Below are 21,043 nucleotides of genomic sequence, written 5' to 3'. Positions count from 1 at the left end.
TGAACACAAACACAATAATAAAGCTCTGTCTCAAATAATTTTTATCATAATTAGATAAGTACATGGGAACAGCTGAGGAAAAGAAGCACAAAATAAGCATTCAATACATGTTAGATTTTCTATAAAGCACTGAAATATACAACCTCAATCTTTTGTTTCTTCACTGTTTTGTGTCAACATTTTCTTAGGAAAAGTATTTATTCTATAATTCCTTTAGAACAAATTATTATAGAGATACGTATTTTGTGTGCATGCTCGGTCATTCCATCATGTCCAACTCTCTGCCACCCCATGGACTGTAGCCCGCCAGGCTCCTCTGTCCATGCGATTTCCCAGGCAAGAATACTGGACTGAGTTGCCATTTCCTCCTCCAGGGGATCTTCCCAACCCAGGGATTGAACCCAAGTTCCCTATGTCTCCTGTGTCCATTGGCAAGTGGATTCTTTACCGCTGGGCCACCTGGTTAAAATTATATGGCCAGACTTGTCCCCAGAAAATATTTTTGCCAAATTACTCACTCATAGGGACTGTATAAAAACTCTAGATTTGCCACACAATGGCAAGCACTGGGCTTGATATACGTTTTCAGCTTTGCCAGTCAGGCAAAGTTTCGTGATTTTCTTTCATGTTGATCTATGAAGACAAATAGTTTTCTCACACGACTTTGGATAGTGGTGTGAGATTTCTTTTCTTGGATTTCCTTTTTAATGAACTGCTTGTTCATTACATTTTTAGATGTTTTCTTTTTTAATTACAAGAACACTAATATAATAAATACTTGCACCCTATGTGTGATATATTTTGCAGACATTTTCCTCATTTTTATTTGACATAGTTTTGCTTTTAATTTTATTCTGACCTATAAGAATTCTAATGTAGTCAGATCTCAGGATCTGTTTCTTTGTGATTTGTTCCTTGTGCAAGATTATTAAAAAAGGCTTCTTAGAGTAAATATTCTCACAACTTCTATTTGCCCTACTAAGGCTCCAGGGATGCTCTGAGGCTTCAGAAGGACGCTTAGGTTCCTGGAGTATCAGCCGCTCTCTTCTAATGGGAATACATGAGTATGGATAGCCAAATGGGAGGTCTTGGGAAAAATAAACTGACAGATGCACCAACTTACCCTTCCGAAGAAATATTCCCAGTCAAATTGTAAGATAAGACCTGATTATTATTTTCTAATCATTCTGTCCTTTATTTGCCAATTCTTTCCCACAAAGACTTTTCCAGAAGACTTTTAGTACAAAGTCACAGAGAATCTTGTGTTCATTGTGGAGCTGTTTGCTGTCTCAGCCCTCAAGCTGAGCAAATATTGTCTAGAAGATGTAGGCGATGATAAAGGTTATGACTGATGCCTTTCCGGGCCTTGGAACGGTGGCTGTTGACATTATCTGGTCGCAGCTGCAGCCCTGTGGTGAGCCCCACCTGCTCGAGGCCGTATGAACCCGTCTGCAGGCCCCCAGGCCTCCTGACTGACCCTTAGGCCATTCGTTTTTGTATTGCATCATTTCACTGTCATCCCCTGCTAACTGCGGGCTTCTCTAAGCAGAGTTCTCAACTCTTTATTTTGGTTTCTCAGGACCAATCAGACCCTACACCACAGTAAGTACCGTGACTGTTTTCTGAATGAGGAATGAGAAAATGAATGAATGGAAGATCTTTTTGTCCTCTGAACATTTTCTTTCTGACATATTAGATCCTACTCTCTACCTTTAAGACAACCATAAACCAGCTCATCATGTACCTCCCACAAAAACAGGAGACAGTTTGCCCTTTCCCCAGGGAATCCTGAGCCTTCTCCCAGACTCCTGTGTACAGTTCACGCTGAGCCTTTAACCCTGCAGGTTTAGAACTGACCTGGTTTCCCCAGTCTTGCACCCAGAAGTTCATTTTGGATTTGAGCTACCCTCTGCTCTGGCCCCAGCAGTCCTTGTGGTCCTAGTTGAAAATATTCCCCTTCCTGGACTCCTGGAATTCTGCCTTTGCCACAGGTGTTTGGAGAGAGCTGGGTGCAGGCTCCAGCCAATTCTTCCCTGGTGGTGGGGGTTGGGTGGGCCCTGTGCAGAGCTTACGAGGTGACTGCACAGCCAGCCCTGAACACACAGGGCCAGCCACTCCCACCGCACAGGGCTCTGAGTATGGTCATGCCTCTGGGCGGAAGATCAGAACCAAGGTGGTTTGCATCTGTCCATGGTCCTGCCTGTGGATTCAGACAAACCTTTATTTTGGTTTCAAACCCTGGGACAGCAGACTCTTCAATCAACCTTTCCTGGCTTTCCTTCTCTATCAGGATAAAAAGAGAAGTGCTTACTTTAAAAAAAAAAAAAACAAAAAACCACTATTCCAGGAAAAACAAACCATAATTTATGTTTCAAAAAACACTTCTCCCTCTGGAACTGTGAGGTCTTGTCTCTTTTTTAAAACCTCAAGCACATGAATACTGGGCGCAAAACTAAATTGGCTCATCTCCCCCTAAATTGACTGGTTTCTGGATGATCATCCTCTCTATGGGCACAAAGAGAATAAACAATCCTGACGGGAGAAAGGCTTCTAGCCAAGGCTGTCAGCAAGCCTCTAGCAATGAGACCTATCTAACACTAAGGATGGTGATCTGTTAACCTGTTTGGGAAAAAAAAAAATCCTCTAACATCGTTTGTGCCACTTAACACGCTAACTAACAGTGAGATATTTAGGGGCCTTAAGGCCAGGTGGGGGGTGCAGACTGTGTTCTGGAGCTGGGACTCGGGCCATTAGTGCAAAGCCACAACTTTGTTAGGCTCACCCAGGGGGAGCTGGTACCGTGGAGGAGACGACCAGCATCACAAAGGAGGTGGGTACCTCTGCTCTTCAACCTCCCACCAGCACCCTCCATTGGCAAAATGCTCCCAGGACCCAGGTGCCCTTGTAATTGGGGAAACACAGCCTCTGAGGGCCCCAGGGGAGCAGGGAGAGGCAGGAACAGAGGCCCCAAAAGGCAGTCCTGACTTGCTGCATGCTTTACCACATCTGTGCCACTGCTACCCTCATCGTACAGGAGGAAGAGGTGCTGAGAGTCTTCCCAGGGATGAATGCAGAGCTGAGGCAGAGCCCATGTATCCTGCCAAGCACTCTGTCCTCTCTATACTCTCTTACCACTTTCTTACACTCATACAACTACTTTACCTAAGCTGAGGTGTTCTTGGTGAAATAGGGACTCTTGCATCAGTTTAAAAATGGTCAACATTACCATGCATGCTGGAGACTGTGTGGAAAAAAGGGAATCCTCCTACATTATCAGTGGGAATGTGATTGGTGCAGCCACTATGGAGAACAGTATGGAGGGTCCTTAAACAAACTAAAAATAAAGCTACCATATGATCCTTCAATCCTACTCCTGGGCAAATATCTGGCTTCAAAAAGATACATGCACCCCAACGTTCACTGCAGCACTATTTACAATAGCCAAGATATGGAAGCAGCCTAGATACCCACTGTCAGCTGAATGGATAAAGAAGACGGGGTACATATATTGAAGGGAACAGTAAAAAGTGAAACAGTGAAGTCGTGTCTGACTCTTTGCGACCCCATGGACTGTAGCCTACCAGGATCCTCCGTCCATGGGATTTTCCAGGCAAGAGTACCAGAGTGGGTTGCCATTTCCTTTTCCAGGGGATCTTCCCAATCCAGAGATCGAACCTGGGTCTCCTGCATTGTAGGCAGATGCTTTGCTCTCTGAGCCACCGGAATGGAATAGTACTCAGCCATTAAAAAGAATGAAATCATGTCATTTGCAGCAACATGGATGGACCTGAGATTAGCATATTAAGTGACAAATGAATTTATCCACAAAACAGAAATAGACTCAGAGAAGATGGACTTGTGGGTGCCAAGGGGGAGGGGCAGCGGGGGCAGGGTGGACTAGAAGCTTGGGGTTAGCAGACACGAACTATTATATGCAGGGTGGATAAACACCAGGGTCTACTATGCAGCACAGGGAGCTATAATCAATATCCCGTGATAAAGCATAAAAGAAAACAGTATTTTAAAAAATATATGTACGTGTAACAGAATCACTTTACTGCACAGCAAAACTTACAACATTGTAAATCAAGTACAGTTCAACACAATTTTTCTTTTAAAAAATGGTCAACATTTACATTAACTTACATGTACTAAGTGCAATGTCAACTTTTTGCAGGGGCTCCAGTTAATCTTCCTAACAATCTTATCAAGACTATTATCACCTCCTGAGCAATAAATCCACTGAGGCTCAGAGAGACAGGACGCAGCACTCTGACCCCTGACCCACCACAAACTGAATGCACTGGACTCAAACACAGGCACAGTGCATCTCCAACAGCTTGGGGGTTTCCTGGAAACAGTACGATCAACCCTCTAGATCAGAATGAAAAACCAGTTTTTCCCTGAGATTCCGGGAATGATTTCCTAGATGCTCCCTAGAGGCCAGGAGGAGGCAGTCTCCAAGGGCACCTCCCTTCTCCGATTGCATCCCTGACACAGGGTAACTAGGAGGACAAGCTGCTTGCCACATTTCACTGCAGGTGGGCCTCTGGCCAGGCCACTGGGCCTCCACGCCTCCGTCTTCAGTCTGTAAAATGGCACAGCGCTAAGCATCACATAGGGTTCTAAGTAGGGCACACTATCGCTTCTGTGGTCCATGCCATGGCAACATCACCAGGAGTTTGCTGTCAGAGGGGAACCCCACAGAAGCCTGAGCGATGGGCAGTGGGCTCTCCCTGTCAGGGCTGGACACCAGGGGGCACCTCCTCTCTGGCCAGCTGGGTCTGGATTAGAGAGGTTCCCTACTGCACTTCATAAAACCAGAGTCTTCCTCTCTGCCATCCCTCGACCGTGCTCCTCTTCCCAGCAGTCGTGAGAAGCAGAGAGAGCAGGGGTTAAGGTCAGAGCAACAAACATGAGTCCTGGCTCTGCTGTAAGTGGCTGGGTAGCCGCCGGCTGGCTCCACGACCTCTGGAGTCCTGGTTTGGCCCCTTGTAATCGGGCAGCGAGATGCTGCAGGCACAGGACACTGCAATTCTCAGACTCAGAATGCTGGCTAAGTCTGGCATTTATGCATCCTTATGTTAGGAAAGAAGCAGGTCAGATCATCACGGGGTCAGACAGAGTGCCAGGGAAGTAGGAGAGAAATGGAGGGTGAGGAGAGAGCATGCCCGCCCTGGATGCAGATCAAACTTAGAGAGGAAAGCCTCGCTCCTCTGACATGAGAATCTCGCATCTGTTTCTGATTCAGTCCCTGCTTAATGAACAGTCCCCATCTTAGTATTTTCCTGGCCAGAAACTCTTTATGAGAAGGAGCCATAAAGAAAGGCACAGCACAATTTTTCAATCTTACTCTCATGGGAAGATACTGATTTCACTCATGCTCCTGCAGATGGGTTGGGATGGAATACAAAGCTGGCTGAAAAACTCACAATTTAAGCAACTTCAAAAGTAGAGAATTATTGGTGACATTTAGCCAGTTAATAGTATTTTACTTTATCCCTGAGCTCAGACCATTCAAACAGCTGTCGTCAGGACATGTGTGTCGTTTAGCAGCCTCTTACCACCTATTTTCCCCGAAGCCTAATGACACCGTGTGCAATTACATTAATATCGTGCTCATATGTACCTTATCAATACCTGCTGATTTCAAAGTGTCACATCCCACATTAATTGCAGTTTGTTGGCTGTTGTGAACAGCACTCCTGTGGGGAAAGCAGCCGTGAGCTACCCACCATAGGGCCAAGCACTTCTCCCCTGTTGAATCTGTCCCTCAGAGATAATCATTCCCAATGGGATTCAAAGGTGTGAGTTTTACAGTTCTTTGGTATGTTGCCAAATTTCTTTCCAGAAAAACTAGAATTAAAAAAAATGTCACCCATCAGGCTTCATAGGCATGAACACGCCATCCCTGCTAGCTTTTCAAATTAAGTTTAAAGTTTTCAAATTTAAGCTTCAAATTAAGCTTAAAATTTTATTGTTTTCACTCCTGTTTACTCTTCTAGGATAGTCACATAAGAACCATCAGTCACTTGAATCTGAACTTTCCTCTTCTGTTTCCATTTTAATTTAGTGTCAGACTAGACCTCCTCCCCCTTAACTTTTTTCCTTATTTTTTTCTCGATCCTTCACCCTACCCCCTTCTCTTATTCTCTTGGAGTCACGTTAATAATTGATAAAAGGTCACAACCTTCTGCCTTTTTTATAGACTTGAGACGATGTTTTAGCTGCCTGCTTCTTTTCATCACAGGCAGGATGCCCTGTGACTACAATACATATTGACTTCCCAGCTAGAATAAACACCTGCCACCTGCCACTGTGCGTCTAGGCAGTATCTCTGGCACAAGCTTTATGAAGTCCCCACTTTTTCCCACAAATTGGGTCAGGAGTAAACACTGACTTTCTGGATTCACTGTGAACACTCACTCCTTGGGCACGGGTGCAGGCCTGTCACCACATCGCTCACGAGCCTGCAACTGAGGATCCCCCAAGTCAAATCCTGGGAACGCTTGCCACTTGGTGGCTCCATCCTATGTTCCAAGAAAACAAAGGAATCGGTGTTGCCTGGCCTTCTGCTGAGTTCGTTGGATGCCTTACATCATTCACACTCTCAGCACCCTGGCCAGTGTTAACACTGCCATCTTGCTAAGGCTCTGAGGGGCGGATGCTCCTATCGAGGCCAGAGCTGGTAAGAGGAACAGCTCTGCTGGCATTTCCAACCCTGAAGCCAGCCTCCTCCTGACCCCTGTGGCTGGACAGCCACACACACACCTGGGCTGTCTGCCACCTGCGTTCTCACGTGGCCTGAGGAGTCAGAGTGCCCATCCCTAGGGGCTCCCACCTGGGCTGGGGAGACAGAGCCAGTGTTGTCAGGGTCCTGCCTGGTCACCAGAAGACGCTCCAGGTGAGGGCACTGGCCCCAACCTGCGCTGGTCCCAACACGACAGAAACAGGCAGAGGCTGAACGACCCTGCAGAAGCACTTCTCCCCCAGCTCCTCCAAACCCTGACAAATGCTCAATGGTGACCGTCCATGGCCTGGGGTAGCCCTTCACCTCTGCCCTAAATCTCCACAGCAGCTCCGCAAAGCAGCAAAATTATCCCCACTCTCGAGATGAGGAGATGGGCTCAGGGAAGCAGGTGGCTGGACTAAGCCCCTCAGCTCATCAGTGGTTTCACACGTGGTCTGTGAGCTCAGGACACCATCCAATTCCCTTTGGTCTGGGGTCCCCCACACCCCTCACTTACAGGGAACCTCGCTGGATGCAGAGCACAGGGGGACTTTAACCTTTCCTCTGAGGCCGTATTGCTGCCCTCCTGCGCCCCGAGTGTCCTCCTCCAGAAATGCCGAAGAGATCCAAGAGACTGAGGACAGCTTTTCTGAAATATGGAGGGAGTCAAATTTTCCTGCAGTCTCTCCCTAAACTTGCCACCAGACTCAGATGACGAGTTAACAAGGTAAGACCTTCAGAATAAACATCATGAAGAGGGGAAAGTGCATAAATAAACTGCCCAGCTATTTATTTGAATTCGTGGAAGTTTAAGGAAATGGCAACCCTCTCCAGTGCTCTTGCCTGGAGAAGCCCATGGACCGAAGAGCCTGGTGGACTAAAGTCTCTGTGGTTGCAAAGAGTCAGACACAACTGAGTGGCTAACACTTTCACAAAGGGATTTTGTTTTATTTTGATCATTGTAAGCAAACCGCCAGCCCACCTGCCATGGACCTGGGAGACACAGAGAGGCTGCTGTGAATGTCACGATTTTTTTCAGGAAACACCCAGATTCTCCTCATCTTGCCTGTCTTAACCATTCCAGGGTGACCATTGTCCTGGCTGCTTTTTATGTGGCAACGGTCCCCTCTGTTTTTGGTTCTGTCTCAGAAGAAAAACACTGCTATTTAAATAAGAAATCAACTGTAAAGACCCAACTCTTGGAGCCTGTGAGAGAAATAGGATGAAGGAGAAAACCCAAGTCGCCTACTTGAATTTCCCTTGAAAACGGGAGAAAATAACATACCCTGAGCAGATGGTTCCCTCACCAGAATTAGAATCCCCGCGTTTTCCCACCTGCAGTTTACTTACTTGCTTATTAGTAATATAGATCACATTAATGACCACCTACTGTGTACTTAGCCCTTTGTAAACATCGGACCCAATTGATTTTTACAAGCATCGTGCAGGAGGATGCCCTTCACAGCAGAGGACAAGAGGGGTCCATATTCTCCCCGGGTCTCCATCTCCTGGCCTCTGTGCGCTTCAGATGCACCACGAACCAGCCTGAGAAATCATTTCTACTCGCTCTGTTCTGTTGCTATTATGGCTCAGAGATCACGGGCTAAAAATTATCAGAAGTTTCTGATTCTTTATCTCACCTGTTGCTTAGACATGCCACACACAAAAGCAGGGAACTTAGATTGGCACCAATCTTCTCAAAAAGTTCCGGTAGCCTGCCACACCTGCACACAGCTGATGCACCCCTCCCAGCTGGCCAGAGGAGATCCACCCAGCTGCAATCAACAGGCAAACCTCCCATCCCCAGCATCCCCAAACTTAAGGGCCCCCAGCACCAGGAACTGGCTTCCCCTCTGAGTCTGGTCCCCCCAGGCTATGAGGACAAAGAGCGGTACTCACAGGCAGCCCGAGGTGATTGCTCTCTGTCTCTTCCTCTCTCCTCCTTGGTGACAGTTAAAAGGCACAGAGGATGCAATTGCCATTTATGTAGACAGTGTCCGCCTCCCTAAAGCCAATCAGAGCAGCTCGCTCTGATTATTTACTCTGCAGCATCTCCCCCCACCCCCCGTCCTCCTGCTCCCCACCCTCCGCAGGACGTGAGGGTCCTGAAGGGAAGAGCAGGGACCAGGGACAGCGGAGCCTGCAGGGCCTGGGAGCGGGGAGGGCAAGAAGACAAGGAAAGGGGCTCAGGGTTCCAGGGCCCTGTACAGGAGCCAGACCGGGGCCAGTTCTTCTGGAGTCTCTCCAGGCAACCTCTGATCAGCAGAAGGCTCCTGGCTCTCCCAAGGGGCAAAGAAAGGCCGGCCTGGGCAAGGCAAGTGAGAGGACTTGCCCTGTGTCAGTGCTGTACCTGCTTGGGGCCACCGGGCCCCACTGTGCTGTGCAGGGGACTGCCCTGGCCACAGGAGGCTGCAAGGGCCAATCCCAGGAGCCCAGATGGAGAAACAGAGACAGAGGCAGGCAAAGATTTGAATCCTGGATTCAACACTGAACAGAATTCAATGTCCTGTTCTTTTAGCCCTGAAGCTGACCAGCATTCAAATCAGGGATTTCTTTGAACTTGGGCTTCCCATCTCATCCACCTCACTGCGCAGGCTGATCCAGGCCTTATGGAGCAGGGCTCCTTCCTCAGTTAAGGCGAGCTTAGGTCCCAAGGGCCTGGGTCACCTAGGCCAGAGCCCACCTAGGCTTGAGACCAGGGCCCACCTTGGCCGGAGCCCACGTAGGCCAGCAGGGCACCAGCTTCCCCGGCTCCCGCCATCCACTCTCTTATGGCACACATGCTCAGGCACACACACACACACATAAACTACACAGGGCACACATACACAGCCATGTACACACACACACCATCACAAACATATACACACGTGGCATGTGGTGCAGCCAGGAGCTGGGAACTCCGCACAGACCACAGACAGCCATTCCCCCTTGGCTTTAATGACACAGCATCTGCTCAAAGGGGCATCTGTTTTGCTGGGTTCCCAGCAGGCTGGGGCCAAGGCAGTGGGCGGGGCCAAGGCTGGGCCGGTGGGCTGGGCTTGTGGGCGGGCCGATGGGCGGGGCCTTTAGGGACCCGGGCCCGCCCCGCGCAGCTTCCTCCCTCCCTCCGCCCTGCTCTGAGTGCAGGGATCAGACCTCAGGGTGCTGTGCCGACTGAGCTCGGAACCACCTCGCCAGGAGCCACAGAGGATCTGGTCTCCCGGCCCCGCTCTGCACGATTAGAGGCCTGGAAGGGAGGGGGAAAGTTGGACGGGATGGCTGGAAAGCTTGGCTCCAGCGGGATCTGCACGCGGTGCCCGCTGAGCCGGGAGCCTGGCCCAGCGCAGACTCTTGTGAATCCTGTATCACCGTGGAGGCTGAGTGGAGGGATCCAGATGTGATGACCGACCTCTGCGAGAGGGCGCCGTGAGACCAGAGTGAAACCTCCAGTTTCATAGTGACTGCAATAATACTACATTTAGCGTTTAAAAAGTTTCTTGTATAGGCGTTTTTTTTTTTCCTATTACACAGAATCACTCAGTCCCTCACAACTCCCATAAGAAGGTAAATATGATCAGCACCCCCAGTTTATAGATAAGGAAATGGAGGCCCAGAGAGGCTCAGAAATTTGTCCAGGGTCACACAGCTAGCACACGTGACCTAGCAGGGCATCCTTCACCAGGCAGGCTGGGCACTGCCAGATGAGCTTGCTGTGTGGCACCTCAGGAGTGGATGCAGATGGTGAGTGAATAAGCCGAGAGAAAGCCACAGTGGCCAGTTGTGACCAGGGCTAAGAAGCCAAGCCTGTGAGAAGGGAACCGCCCAGAAGGGAGCCCCAACATGGGGCCTGACTGCTCTTGGAGGGCATTTCCAGTTACTGAAGTCTTGGAGGCTGAGAAATGTTGTTCCTGAGGGTTTAAATGTTCCACCAACTGTTGCTTGGAGAGTAAATTGTAGGGAAGAGACTAAATAGATATGAATTGATTTGGAAGGTAGAAACAAGAATTTTTGACTGTGGACATCGGTTTGAGCAAACTCCAGGAGATGGTGAAGGACAGGGAAGCCTGGCGTGCTGCAGTTATGGGGTTGCAAAGAGTCGGACACAACTGAGCGACTGAACAACATCAAGAAACAAGATGTGAAGTTTCCTGAAGATGCAGTGCAGGCTTTAGACATCAGGCCCCAGGTCTGAGCTTGGACCTGCTTCTCACCCTGCTGGTAACCTGGGTGGCTTCTTCCCCGTCCCAGGGACATGACAAGCTCTGACTCAGTCAGGAACAGGACACTAGGAATGGCCATAACAAAATCTTACAAAAGGTGTGCAAAACTTGTATGAAGAGACACAAAAGCTCCTAGGAGGACACTCAAGAAGACCTAAATAAATGGAAATAAATGGCCACTCACCTGTAAGAACACTCCACATTGTAAATATTTCCATTTCACTCAAACTGATTAACAAATTCAACAGCACTTTAATCAAAATCCCACCCAGATATCTGACTCTAAAATATGAATGGAAAAGCATAAGTCTGAGAATGACCAGCATGTTCTTGAGAAAAAAGAGTATTACATTTCTGCTCTACTCTTACCAACACAGATGAAGCTGCAGAACTGTAACAGTTTTGATATAAGGATAGGCATCTGGCAAAGCTAACAGAATAGAGAGGCCAGGAAAAAATGCCACAAAAATTTAGAAAATAAACTTGTGGAATTGCAAATCAATGGAGTAAGGTTAAACTATTAAATGGTTCTAGAACAATTGGTTGGCTGCTTGGAAAAAATAAAATTGAATCCATTTCTCACTCTATATACAAAACTAAATTCCTGATAGATTAAATTCTTAACCATTAAGGCAAACTTCTTAGGATAATAGAGAAAAATAGACATATTTTTATGAATGTAGAGGAAAAAGATTTCTTAAATGGTTTCCTTAATCAGCTAACCATAAAACCCTGACAAATTTGATTACGTTACTGTTAAAAATATCTGTTCTTCAAACTACATAAACTAGGAAGACAACCTGTAGAGTGGAATGACGGGTTTAGAAATATGCATTTATTTCCAGTTTTTTAAGGAACCTACACACTGTTCTCCATAGTGGCTGTACTAGTTTGCATTCCCACCAACAGTGTAAGAGGGTTCCCTTTCCTCCACACCCTCTCCAACATTTATTATTTGTAGACTTTTGGATTGCAGCCATTCTGACTGGTGTGAAATGGTACCTCATAGTGGTAAAATATCATGTATGAAACGAGATGCCCCAGGTTCAATGCACGATACTGGATGCTTGGGGCTAGTGCACTGGGACGACCCAGAGGGATGGTATGGGGAGGGAGGAGGGAGGAGGGTTCAGGATGGGGAGCACATGTATACCTGTGATGGATTCATTTTGATATTTGGCAAAACTAATACAATTATGTAAAGTTTAAAAATAAAATAAAATTAAAAAAAAAAAGAAAGAAATATGCATTTAAAAAGAACTTTTCAGTAAAGAACACAATTCAGTAGAAACACAAGCATTTACCAGAAATGGAAACAAAATGTCTCATAAATATGTGAAAAAGTGATTTTTCTTGTTCATAATCCAAGAAAATAGATGTTTATTGCCAACATATGGAATTGCAATTGATTTTGTGTTTGATGTTTTTTCTGGCCGCCTAACTATATTCTCAGAATTTTCAATAATTTGTTAATTCAGGTGGATTTCAATGTAATCAGTCGTATCATCTGTGAATCATGAAAGTGTTCTTTCTAGTTCTTTTACATATTTGTTTTTCTTGTCTCATTGCACTGTCTAAGATGCACTGTCCCACATCAGAGATATGAACCATATCTGGCTACTGAGCTCTTGAAGTGCAGCCAGTGCTCCTGTGGAAGTGAATGCTTCTGTTAACTTTATTTAATAATTTAAATTTAAATCTAAAAACTGAAGCAATGTGGAAATTTTCTCCACTACATAATTTGAATGCAGGGCTACGTTTCACTTTGTTGTTCTAACTAAAATATTCTACTCCAGTGCACACATATTTTTAATTTTGCTAATGTGATTGCTAGAAAACTTAACTTTTAAAATTCTTTATGTGCCTGTCACTGTTCTAGGTAGGGCCTTTGACGCAGTATTAATAGAAGCAGTGGTGGTGAACATCTCATCCCATTGACTTTAAAAGGACCACTTCTAACATTGCACTATTCACAGCCAGGTTTTATTGAATAGCCTTTAAAAAAATTTTTTTTGGGGCCATGCTGAATGGAAGGATATTGTTCCACAACCAGGGACTGAACCTGTTCCCCTGCCTTTGAAGTGTGGAGTCTTAACCACTGGACCGCCAGGGAACTCCCCGGATATTCTTTATTAGATGATTTCTTCTATTCCTAGTTTAAAAATTAATAGATGTTTAATTTTATCAAAATATTTTCTGCACCAAAAGTAAAAAATCTTATGGTTTTCCTACTCTGAATTGTTAAGTGATGAGTCACATTAATAAATTTTCTAATTTTCAAATATCTTTTTATTCTTGGGATAAAACTGTGGTGCATTAACATTTTGTATAGAATTTTTTCTCTAGTTTTATTGTCAGATTCTATGGTCTCACAGACTGATCTGAAGGTAATTTCTTCTTTTTTGATTCTCTGAAACAGTCATATAATTTTGAAATTTGGAATTTTGCAGTTGCTGAAAGAGTGTAAGAAATCATACATAAAATCATTGGCCCCTCCCCTTCATTTCTGCGGATATGTTTTAATGTCAATTTATTTTTATTATAGGACTCTTCAGGATTTCTATTTCTCCTTGAACCCAATTTGATATTATTTCATCAGCTTTTTAGATTTAATGACAAGAATTCTTTTTTATGATACAGTCATTAGCTTTTTAGTTTGTTGGGTTTATAATTATATCCCCTTTTATTACTGTATTATTTATCTATTCCTGTCTCTTTTTGTCTTTAGCTAATATTACGAAAATTGTGTCTATTATACTAGTTAAAAAAAAAAAAACCACTGGGCTTTGTTAATCCTCTTTAGTTTACATTTATTTTGTTTTTCACTGATTTATCTTCTTTGTCTTTATTGTTGCCTGCATGCAGTGATCTTTATCCTGTTGTTCTTTTACTAACATCTTTAGTTGACGGATTACCTCATTATTTTTTTGGCCTTTTTACTTTCTAATATAAGCATTTAAAACTATTTTCTTTCTTCTATGTGCTGCTTTCAATATGCAGTTCAAGTTTTATAATTAGTATATTTCCTTATCACTTATTTCCAGTTCAGTTCAGTTCAGTCGCGCAGTCGTGTCCGACTCTGTCACCCCATGAATAGCAGCACGCCAGGCCTCCCTGCCTGTCACCAACTCCCGGAGTTTACTCAAACTCATGTCCGTCGAGTCGGTGATGCCATCCAACCATCCCATCCTCTGTTGTCCCCTTCTCCTCCTGCCCCCAATCCCTCCCAGCATCAGGGTCTTTTCCAATGAGTCAACTCTTCGCATGAGGTGGCCAAAGTATTGGAGTTTCAGCTTTAGCATCAGTCCTTCCAAAGAAATCCAAGGGCTGATCTCCTTCAGAATGGACTGGTTGGATCTCCTTGCAGTCCGAGGGGCTCTCAAGAGTCTTCTCCAACACCACAGTTCAAAAGCATCAATTCTTCAGTGCTCAGCCTTCTTCATAGTCCAACCCTCACATCCATCCATGACCACAGGAAAAACCATAGCCTTGACTAGACGAACCTTCGTTGGCAAAGTAATGTCTCTGCTTTTGAATATGCTATCTGGGTTGGTCATAACTTTCCTTCCAAGGAGTAAGCGTCTTTTAATTTCATGGTTGCAATCACCATCTACAGTGATTTTGGAGCCCAAAAAAATAAAGTCTGACACTGTTTCCCCATCTATTTCCCATGAAGTGATGGGACCGGATGCCATGATCTTCGTTTTCTGAATGTTGACCTTTAAGCCAACTTTTTCACTCTCCTCTTTCACTTTCATCAAGAGGCTCTTTAGTTCCTCTTCACTTTCTGCCATAAGGGGGGTGTCATCTCCATATCTGAGGTTATTGATATTTCTCCCGACAATCTTGATTCCAGCTTGTGCTTCTTCCAGTCCAGCGTTTCTCTTGATGTACTCTGCATATAAGTTAAATAAGCAGGGTGACAATATACAGCCTTGATGTACTCCTTTTCCTATTTGGAACCAGTCTGTTGTTCCATGTCCAGTTCTAACTGTTGCTTTCTGACCTGCATATAGGTTTCTCAAGAGGCAGGTCAGGTGGTCTGGCATTCCCATCTCTTTCAGAATTTTCCACAATTTGTTGTGATCCACACAGTCAAAGGCTTTGGCATAGTCAATAAAGCAGAAGTAGGTGTTTTTCTGGAACTCTCTTGCTTTTTTTATGATCCAGTGGATGTTGGCAATTTGATCTCTCATTCCTCTGCCTTTTCTAAAATCAGCTTGAACATCTGGAAGTTCACGGTTCACATATTGCTGAAGCCTGGCTTGGAGAATTTTGAGTATTGCTTTATTACTGTGTGAGATGAGTGCAATTGTGTGGTAGTTTGAGCATTCTTTGGCATTGCCTTTCTTTGGGATTGGAATGAAAACTGACCTTTTACAGTCCTGTGGCTGAGTTTTCCAAATTTGCTGGCATATTGAGTGCAGCAGTTTCACAGCATCATCTTTTAGGACTTGAAATAGCTCAACTGGAATTCCATCACCTCCACTAGCTTTGTTCATAGCGATGCTTTCTAAGGCCCACTTGACTTCACATTCCAGGATGTCTGGCTCTAGGTCAGTGATCACACCATCGTGATTATCTGGTCTGTACAAAGATCTTTTTTGTACAGTTCTTCTGTGTATTCTTGCCATCTCTTCTTAATATCTTCTGCTTCTGTTAGGTCCATACCATTTCTGTCCTTTATCGAGCCCATCTTTGCATGAAATGTTCCCTTGGTATTTTCTTGAAGAGATCTCTAGTCTTTCCCATTCTGTTGTTTTCCTGTATTTCTTTGCATTGATTGCTGAGGAAGGCTTTCTTATCTCTCCTTGCTATTCTTTGGAACTTTGCATTCAGATGCTTATATCTTTCCTTTTCTCCTTTGCTTTTTGCTTCTCTTCTTTTCACAGCTATTTGTAAGGCCTCCTCAGACAGCCATTTTGCTTTTTTGCATTTCTTTTTCTTGGGGATGGTCTTGATCCCTGTCTCCTGTACAATGTCATGAACCTCTGTCCATAGTTCATCAGGCACTCTATCTATCAGATCTAGTCCCTTAAATCTATTTCTCACTTCCACTGTATAATCATAAGGGATTTGATTTAGGTCATACCTGAATGGTTTAGTGGTTTTCCCTACTTTCTTCAATTTAAGTCTAAATTTGGCAATAAGAATTTCATGATCTGAGCCACAGTCAGCTCCTGGTCTTGTTTTTGCTGACTATATAGAGCTTCCCCATCTTTGGCTGCAAAGAATATAATCAATCTGATTTCGGTGTTGACCATCTGGTGATGTACATGTGTAGAGTCTTCTCTTGTGTGTTTGGAAGAGGATGTTTGCTATGACCAGTGCGTTCTCTTGGCAAAACTCTATTAGTCTTTGCCCTGCTTCATTCCCTATTCCAAGGCCAAATTTGCCTGTTACTCCAGGTGTTTCTTGACTTCCTACTTTTGCATTCCAGTCCCCTATAATGAAAAGGACGTCTTTTTTGGGTGTTAGTTCTAAAAGGTCTTGTAGGTCTTCATAGAACCATTCAACTTCAACTTCTTCAGCATTACTGGTTGGGGCATAGGCTTGGATTACCGTGATATTGAATGGTTTGCCTTGGAAATGAACAGAGATCATTCTGTCATTTTTGAGATTGAATCCAAGTACTGCATTTCACACTCTTTTGTTGACCATGATGGCTACTCCATTTCTTCTGAGGGATTCCTGCCTGCAGTAGTAGATATAATGGTCATCTGAGTTAAATTCACCCATTCCAGTCCATTTCAGTTCGCTGATTCCTAGAATGTCGATATTCACTCTTGCCATCTCTTGTTTGAGCACTTCCAATTTGCCTTGATTCATGGACCTGACATTCCAGGTTCCTATGCAGTATTGCTCTTTAGAGCATTGGACCTTGCTTCCACCACCAGTCCCATCCACAATTGGGTATTGTTTTTGCTTTGTCTCCATCCTTTCATTCTTTCTGGAGTTATTTCTCTACTGATCTCCAGTAGCATATTGGGCACCTACTGACCTGGGGAGTTCATCTTCCAGTATCCTATCATTTTGCCTTTTCATACTGTTCATGGGGTTCTCAAGGCAAGAATACTGGAGTAATTGGTCATTCCCTTCTCCAGTGGACCACATTCTGTCAGATCTCTCCATCATGACCCGTCCATCTTGGGTGGCCCCACACAGCATGGCTTAGTTTCATTGAGTTAGACAAGGCTGTGGTCCGTGTGATCAGCTTGGCTAGTTTTCTGTGATTATGGTTTCAGTGTGTCTGCCCTCTGATGCTCTCTCGCAACATCTACCGTCTTATACTTGGGTTTCTCTTACCTCGGATATGGGGTATCTCTTCAAGGTGCTCCAGCAAAGCACAGCCACTGCTCCTTACCTTGGACGAGGGGTATTTCCTTGTGGCCGCCCCTCCTTGGCTACTTATTTCCAAGCATTATTTAATTTCTGTTACATTTTAAATTTGATTCATGAGTTAAATTGTAGCTTCCCCCAAATTTTCAGACATGCACAGCAATTTTTACTTATTTTTTTCTTCAGTTGTAATTTAATTAACTGAATTGAACTGTGGTTGGAAAGCGACTGGTATTTTAGCAATTCTCTGACCGACACTGAAACTCTCCTTCAGCCTGCTATGAATACATCCTGAAGTTTTGTAAACATTTCCTGTACTCTAGAGAAGAAAGTGTGTTTTCTAATATTGGGTGGAGGGTTATTCTAATCATTGGGTAGACAGTACATCAAATAAACCAAGACTCTTACTTGTTGACATATTTTAAATCTTTACTAATGTTCTTGTTAGCTTGTTCTATCATCCAGCTCACAGTCATTGCTGAAGATGTGTTGAAGTCTGTTATGGTGGTGAATTTGCTGATTTCTCTCCATAGTTGTGCCAAAATTTGCTTAATATATTTAAGGCTTTTCCATTAGGTCTACATGTGTTTAGAAATACATTACTTCTTGGTGGACTGAACCTTTTATCATTTTATAAAGTCATGCCGCTTAATAGATTACTTGTTAATGACCTTGCTGTAAAGTGAAACACCCCTGCTCTTCCTCAGTCATCAGAGGCCCAGGTGCATTGAAACTCAGGGCTCTACTTCTTTACGCATCATTTAGTAATTTTTAAAAGTCTGGAAGTTATGATTTAAATTTTAAGCAGCACCAACATTTTCCTGGTTTCAGAATGTCATCAATCCACTCTGAGTGGAGTTCTCTGGGGCATGTCTGTCCCAAGCCTTCATACAAGTGAGCCCAAAGGGCAGGGGTGAACTCCTTCAGACCTGTCATCTGGCCCCATCACAAGGGATCGCGAGGCTGACTGAGAGCCTCCTGAGGTCCTCAGAAGATGGCCATCAGGACCTCTCCTAAGAGATCCTCAAGGACTGGGAGCACCGGGCCCCCCGGCCAGGTACAGGGAGACTTCCCAAGAAGACTATGCCCATGTGCCCTCACCCGCTTTGGAACCCGAAGCCTCCCACTTCTTGTTCAGCCCTGCACTCTCCACCTCCCAGCTGTGCCCTGAATTTCGCCCTCCCACTTTTTCCATTCCCACCACAACCTCCTCCCATCCAATCCCTCCAGACCGTGCTCCTTGGTCTCCAAGCAGCTCCTATTAACTCTTCCTGGGGCACTCACTACAAGCCCCAGGCTTCATAGGTGCTTTAAAAAGGCACCACTCTCCCAGGGTAGCAGGACAGAAAACTTCAGATGGTACAGGAAGGTCCCAGTCCTTGGTCACGAGTTCTGAGGTCTTGGACCACGTCTCTCACCTCCTCTGTCTCGGTTTTCTCCCTTGTGAAATGAGGATATGACTGGGGACCAAGTTTGTGAGTCTCAGCACACAAAATACACCTAGAAGTTCTTGTTTGAATGCCAGCTGGATGGAGAAGCAAAGGTTTCTCCTCCAGAATTGCATCTTCCGATGGGATTATAGTGAGCCTGCTAGGTTGGCAGGGAAGATCCTTCAACTCTCTCAAATCCCACTGCACAGTTAGATTCTGAATTTACCTCTGAGGAGACTACACCACATGTCACGAAGGGACAGCCTTGCAGAGTCACAGTTGTTAGAAATGTAAAGGAAGAGCTAATATTTACTCAGCATCTCCGATATGCTGAGTATTTCCCATACATTATGAGAATCAGTGCTCCCCCAAATCTGACAAGGTAGGTACAGTTAAAACCCCCATCTTAGAGAGGAAGAGACAGGGCTCGGAGCCCCAGACCCCATGGGTGGCACGTGGCAGAGAGCAGAGGAGTCCACGTGTGTCCTGTGCTCGCTGTGAGCGGCCGTCTGGAGACGGCGCCCCGTGTCTGCGTCATCACGCGGTGGCGCATGCCCCTGTGAGCACCCGCATGTCAGCTCAGCACCCCCAGGCTCACAGCCGGCGCACTGCCGCTTTACGCCAAAGCCCAGCACTGGGGCGACAGAGTAAAGCCATTCCCAACAGTTGTAATCAAGTTAGAAAGCAGGACTTACTTGCTGGGAATTCTGGCCCTGTTGGGTCTCCACTCCTGTCTGAGATTTGCCAGCTTTGGGGGTTGGGGAGAACACGTGGGAGCAGCCGGGTAGCTGGGCTGAAGCCCTGCACTCTTCTCACTGCTTCAGGTCCGTGAGCCCTTGCCTTTCCAGCGTCATACGCTGGTTAAACATTAATTTCTAATAGTGATAAAGGTCAAGGAAATCTTGAGAAATCTCTGGGGAACCTGGGAAACGATTCTTCACTCAGAATGTATACACATTTACTTCTGTTTCCTTTTAGTATTTTATACTTTTAGATATTTATCTTTAGAACTTTCCTCCATCTGAAATTTATTTTAGGGTAAGTCTTAGGATAAAGTTCTGATTTTTTTTTCCCTCGATAGAGTAATCCTTCCAACATGATTTTTGAAAAATATTTGTGTTTCTTGAGTTTGTTGTTTTGATCCTGTGAAATTGTTCTTTCATTTCTGTGCCAGGGCTACAGTGTGTAAACTTTGCCTCTTTCCTTTTTAAGATATTCTTGTTATTTTTAATTTTTTAAATTGAAGTATAGTTGATTTACAATGTTGGGTTAATTTCAGGCATACATACAAATGCATCACTTTCTAGTGTATTTGGGTTCTTGAAAGGCAAGAAACCCCTTATCATTTTTCTTAAAAAAGAATCCTTGCTGCTTTCATATATATTTCTTTCAAGAGGAACTTTAAAATCATTTGTTCAAAAATAAATCATATTTAAAATATTTGTTCATCAAATATTCTGCTGAGGTCTGGGTTGCAAGCACACTGATGGAGTTAAATTGTGAGGATCTGACCTTTGGGAAGGGCGTTTTCCCTTCTATAGCCCCGTCGTCTCACTCCAGGGACATTCTTGTCTTAGTTTGGGTTCGTCCAAAGCTGCCCTAAGACACAGACTGGAGTGCAAGTTGTTTATTTTGTTAGTTGTTATTTTGTTAGGCAGCACCGGGCACACTTCCAAGCCACTTACCCCTGTGGTGGCCAGGTGGGCAGGCCCCACACCGCAGGACTAAGGAGGTAGGACAGACTGCCCGCCTGTCAAGGCTGGTAATTCCCCTGCTCAGCCCTCACTCAGGCACAGCAGGCTCCAGTGCCGAGGGGCAGCCTTGGGCAGAGTCACCGGACGTCAGCTGTGTGCGCAAAAGTGATGAGTCATGGACAGCCTCTGCCAAGCCTCCTTAACTAAGTCCTGTGTCCATAGGTCAGAGTTGGAGGCTCGCTGATGCTGGAGTGGGGATTCTAGGTACTTTCACTGTACCGTGTGGACTGGAACTTTTCTACAGAACACATCTCCAACGGAATGCAGCTCGGAGGTGAAGAATCCCTTCTGGTGCTGTCGTGGGTGGATCTTCCAGGCAGATGCAGTAAAGCTGCCCCCAGTCCATGGTCTTAAGAAGACTTTTCCTCTCCCAGCGACAGTCGTGCCTTGGTCACACTGAGCAACTCTCTGCAGGGTCAAAGCCACGCCATCTGGTCTGGAGACACCTTTGCATGCGTGCTAAGCTGCTTCAGTTGTGGCCAACTCTTTGTGACCCTGTGGACTATAGCCGACCACAATCCTCTATCCATGGGATTCTTCAGGAAAGAATACTGGAGTGGGTTGCTGTGCCCTCCACCAGGGAATTTC

General features: G+C 45.2%; 1 protein-coding gene across 6 annotated transcripts in view; it reads right to left on the bottom strand.

The window, feature by feature from the left end:
* The window catches only part of DDC (dopa decarboxylase), a 105,784-nt gene extending 85,291 nt beyond the window's left edge, over window positions 1–20,493 (bottom strand). For 2 of the 6 annotated variants that reach the window (NM_173907.3, XM_024990406.2), the window contains exon 1: window positions 19,397–19,521. The gene's annotated coding sequence lies outside the window, so the exon portion shown is untranslated. Of the gene's footprint in view, window positions 1–8,629; window positions 8,782–9,600; window positions 9,706–19,396; window positions 19,522–20,386 lie in introns of those variants that run through there. The other 4 variants (XM_024990403.2, XM_059885375.1, XM_024990404.2 and 1 more) reach the window with 4 other exon arrangements.
* Between the last annotated feature and the right edge of the window lie 550 nt (window positions 20,494–21,043).

Source organism: Bos taurus, chromosome 4 (assembly GCF_002263795.3).
Source record: "Bos taurus isolate L1 Dominette 01449 registration number 42190680 breed Hereford chromosome 4, ARS-UCD2.0, whole genome shotgun sequence".
Taxonomy (NCBI): Eukaryota; Metazoa; Chordata; class Mammalia; order Artiodactyla; family Bovidae; genus Bos; species Bos taurus.
Note: the sequence above shows the minus strand (reverse complement) of the source record. Positions and strands in the feature narration are given on the sequence as shown.